Here is a 5071-nt window from a genome sequence, read left to right on the forward strand (position 1 = left end):
TGCTCATGCTCTGTCTCTGTCTGAGAGTATATCAAGATATCGTTGATAAAGACGATCACAAATTGATCCAGGTAGTCCTTGAACACTCTGTTCATCAGATCCATAAATTTTGCCGGCGCATTAGTCAATCCAAATGACATCACAAAAAACTCATAATGCACGTACCTGGTGCGAAAAGCTGTCTTCAGTACATCTTCCTCGATCCTCAGTTGGTGATAACCAGATCGAAGATCTATCTTAGAAAATATCGTTCTACCCTCCAACTGGTCAAACAAATCATCAATTCTTGGTAGAGGATATCAATTCTTAATAGTCAACTTATTGAGTTCCCTGTAATTGATGCACATCCTCAGAGAACCGTCCTTCTTCTTCACAAAGAGAACTAGTGCGCCCCATAGCGAGAAACTGGGCCTGATAAAACCCAAGTCCAGTAACTCATGTAATTGAACCCTCAGTTCCTTCAAGAGCCATCCTGTAAGGTGCCCTAGACACTGGCTCTGTCCCTGACGCCAATTCAATCACAAACTCAATCTCCCTGTGTGGGGATAACCCTGGTAAGTCCTCTGGAAACACATCCAGAAACTCACAGACTAACCGAGTCTGTTCTGGTCCCACTAGCATGACTTGAGTGGTATCCACCACTAGCTAAGAACCCTATGCATCCTCCTTGCAACAGGTCTCTAGCTCTAAGTACTGGTATCATCGATATACGGGGTCCATGCACAGTGCCAACAAAAACAAAGGGGGTCCTCGTCCTCTGGCTCAAAAGTTACCATCTTCTTCTTACAGTCTATCGATGCCCCATACTTCTCTAGCCAATCCATACCAAGAATTATGTCGAAATCAGTCATCTCTAACTCCACCAAGTCAACTGACAACTCCCTGCCATCCACTATAACCGTTAGTGACCTAATCCATCTTTTGGACACCACTAACTCTCTAGTAGGCAATATCGTACCAAACCCCACAGAAAAGAAATCACAAGGTCTACACAACCCATCTAAAACCCTACTAGCAACAAAGGAATGTGTAGCACCCGAATTAATAAGAAAACTGTAAAAGGTTCCAGCACTAGAAAGTTGACTTGTAACCACCGAGGGACTAGCCCCGGCCTCTGTCTGGATCAAGGTGAACACCCGAGCTAGCGTCAGGCTGTCCACTTTCTTTGGCTCCTCCTTTCTGGCTCTCGAGCAATCTTTCTTCAGGTGCCCCGTACTACCACAAACAAAACAAGCCTTCGCCCGACATTCCCCAACATGGTACCTTCTGCACCTAGGACACTCTGGGAATGCCCTCCATGTCTCACTGCCACCCTAGCGGCCAATTTGTATGCCCCGTGGCCTCCTATCTGGCCCTGGAACTAAAATTGTGTCTGGGGTCTTCCTCTTCTGATCAGTGGGGCCTCCGTCCCTACCAAAACCTGGAAATGGAGGTCCCGACCTCCTAGAATCCCTTCTGGCTGCATTATCACGCCAGATCTTGTTCTTAGCACTCTCAATTATAAGCACCTTCTCCACAGCCTATGCATAAGTAGTCACTCCCGTCACAATAGTAATGCGAACATCCCAGGCTATCATAGGCTGTAGCCCCTGAAGAAATCCCTCCCTTATGGTCCCATCAGTGGGCACCAGATCCTCGGCAAACTTTGCCAATCTATCGAACTTCATAGCGTAATCAGTCACTGTCATGTTACCCTGAAGTAACCTGTTGAACTTCTCAGCCTTAACTGCATCATTGTAGCATTTCTCGTTGAACAAAGTTCTGAATTCTTCCCACTCCATGGTGGCAACTAACTTGGTCTGGGATACCACCTCCCACCATATTCGAGCATCCTCCTAAAACATATAAGTAGCACAGGCCGCTCTCTCACTACCACCTACCCTCATAAAGTCCAAGATAGTGGTTATCATAGTCATCCACTGCTCAGCCTTCAATGGATTAGAACTCCCCTAAAAACTGGAGGGTGTTGCTTCCTGAATATCTCATATAAGGGTCCCCACCTATCTCCCCCTGTCTGGGGATGTACAACTGCCGATAACTTAGGTTGTACCACTACTGGTACCGCGGCCTCTAGGTTCCCTACTTGAACCTGTTGCTGTCTCAAGAGGTGTATCTCTTCTTCCTGCCTCTCTAACTTGGCTTGCATATTAGCAAGCACTTGCTGCCACTTCTCTGGAGCTGGCGGTGGGGCTTGGCACTGGTTATTCCCTTCTAGCCTATAACTCTTGGCCAGCCAGCATCTCTGACCTTCATGGATTCATTCTGACACTCTATCCACCCTTACAGAGATCAAATCGACCATTAGGTAAGTCATAACTATACCACTTGTCGCATGACGGTCCAAGATCATCAGATAACAAACATATGCAATGCTAAAAAGAATGCCATCACACAATATATTCATTCATAGTGCTAATAAGCACCTCCTGATATCCATCAGCAAATAACAATACACATAAATATATGCAAGTATTTTCACAAATCCAACATAGTTATAAGCATGTTCCTTTAATTACTACCAGTAATAACAATACTAATAAACATTTTCCCCTAGCCTATATACAAATAATAGTGCTAATAAGTGGTTCCCTTCCATCCACAAGCAGTAACGATGCTAATAAGCACGTTCCTTAACAGTCACGCAACAGTCAAGGGCCAGGCCCTATCAGATAATCTCAGGTTTCCTAAACAGGCATGCAGAGAAGGCATTCATATCATGATTAAGCATTTAAACACATAACAATTACCGAACCCTGAGTTGAGCTTGTCTTTAGTGGTGAGTGAACATGCCCAGCCAGTCTTAAGGAACCCTTAAACCCTGGCAGCTCTGATAGCAAGTTGTAACGCCCTCCTAATCCAGGACCGTTACACTCTGTACTTAAAATTGTGTCAGACCTACAAATCAGGTCATTTGGCTTAAAGCGTGTAACTAAGGTTAATGACAAGGGTTAAGGTTAAAAATTTTGGTCAAAGAACCATTGACTTTTATTCCAAAAATGTTATATAACATGGGATCCCAAAACATTACAACTCAACTGTTAAAAAGGATAGATACATATCAAAAGATTACATCAACCGACCTAAGCGACAAAATAGGGCTAAAACCCTAGTTCCTCTGTGATGGTCAAGCAGCCACATATGTACACGCCACCATCGAAGCTCTCCAACTCATGGCTGGTCAAGCTTTCCTTTTCCCTTACCTGCAACACAAAGTACCCATGAGCCGAGGCTCAGCAAGAAAATAGAACGTGCAACAATAGAAAGTATAACTTTAAAATAACCATACAATAAAAATTAGAACATTAAGTCATAGCCAATATCATTTAACTTCAATCACATGATCATTGGATCAACCTGGGGCCACTGTCCTAATCAGTTGGCTTTTAAGCCAACTCCCCGAGCCTATGCTCTAGCTACGTGACCATAGAGTCATTTGGGGCCTCGCCCTTAGCTCTATCTCACTAGCCCTAGAGCTAGCCCAACCCTCGTGGTTCACCGTCAACCTTAGAGTAGATCAACATAATAGTATGTTGCTGTTTCAGGCCACTGCCTCTCGACCAGCGCATAGTGCGCTTTTGTCGTCCTTGTCTCATAAGTCAAGCCCTGATCCAGGATTACATATCTTACATATAAGAAACAGATGTGGATAGGCACATCCTGAAAAATTAAGCACATATTCATGCTAATCATATAATCCCATAGAATAACCATTTTCATAATACTAACATATTTATATAACGGGGCCACATGCCTTGATCATAGAATTCATGTCACGAATATAAGCTCTTAAGCATTTATCGACAAGCATTTAGAACAATAGCCTAACATAACTAATCCTGGGGCCCAAGCCTTAATCATATTAATATACAATAGACGGGCCAAGCCCTAATCATACATAACACATTCTGGGTGAAGTTTTCTTACCTTAGGTCCAAGCAAGCGCAAATAAGAACGACCCTAGAGCACAATCCTGGTTCTGAGCCCCTAGCGATACCCTCTGATCAAGATCGAATCCGTCAAGACTTAAGCTTCAACTCATGTGATCCTAGCCCAAAATCTCCTTGGTTTCTAGCCCCAAATTCCTTAATCTCCAATGATATTATCTTAGGAAAGTTTGAGAGAAAAACAAGTGAATAGAGAGAGGAAAATAGTCAATTTAGGCTGAACACTCTATGGTTTTCTAACTCTTGTCTTTTCTAACTTAAGTGATTTAAGTTAATCCCAAGGCTCAAGGTACCAAAAACGTCCCCGAGAGCTAAATGGTAAATTTTTCCCAATATTCCCTCATAAACACTCTAACTCCAAATATTTCTCCAAATATTTATTTTCATAACCCGATAACCCAATTAGATGAATATTACCCAAAATACCCCTTGACTAGACTAGAGTCAGGTATTGGGTTCCGTTGTGACTTTCCCGCTAGCTTGCTCCCTAGGATCGCCCCGTGCCGAGTAACCCAAATAAATCCACATAATAACGTGGCCTCTCACATATATAACATATATGCACATAAATATACAATTATGCCCGCAACGGGCAAAATTACCAAAGTCGCCCTTCTAATAAGAAGCAGGCCCACATGCATATTTAATACCCCTAAATATGCACATTTAATTATATTATCACATAATTCACAAATTCACAAATTAATATAGCAATTAAACACTTAATTCCATATATTGCCATCTCGGCCCCCTAATCAAGGCTCTAAGCCTTATTAGGTAATTTTTGGACGTTACACTTCCGTCCATTCAAACCTCTGACTTCCTCAGGGAACATTGAAGAAAGGGATGCACTTGTCTGTGGCCTTATAGACAAAACAGCTCAAAGCTGCGATCCTCCCTGTCAGTCACTGAAGGTCTTTATGTTTCCGAGGAGATGGTATCTAGATTAGGACCTAGATCTTCTTAGGGTTTTCCTCAATCCCCCGAGCACTGATAATGAAGCCTAGGAACTTACCGAAGGCAACCGAAAATATGCACTTTTGGGGGTTTAATTTCATTCCAAACCAGCGGAAGTCAAGTCACCCACATGGTCAGGGGTGGTCTTGGACTTGACCAATATATTGTCC

This window comes from Humulus lupulus, chromosome 1, assembly GCF_963169125.1.
Source record: "Humulus lupulus chromosome 1, drHumLupu1.1, whole genome shotgun sequence".
Taxonomy (NCBI): Eukaryota; Viridiplantae; Streptophyta; class Magnoliopsida; order Rosales; family Cannabaceae; genus Humulus; species Humulus lupulus.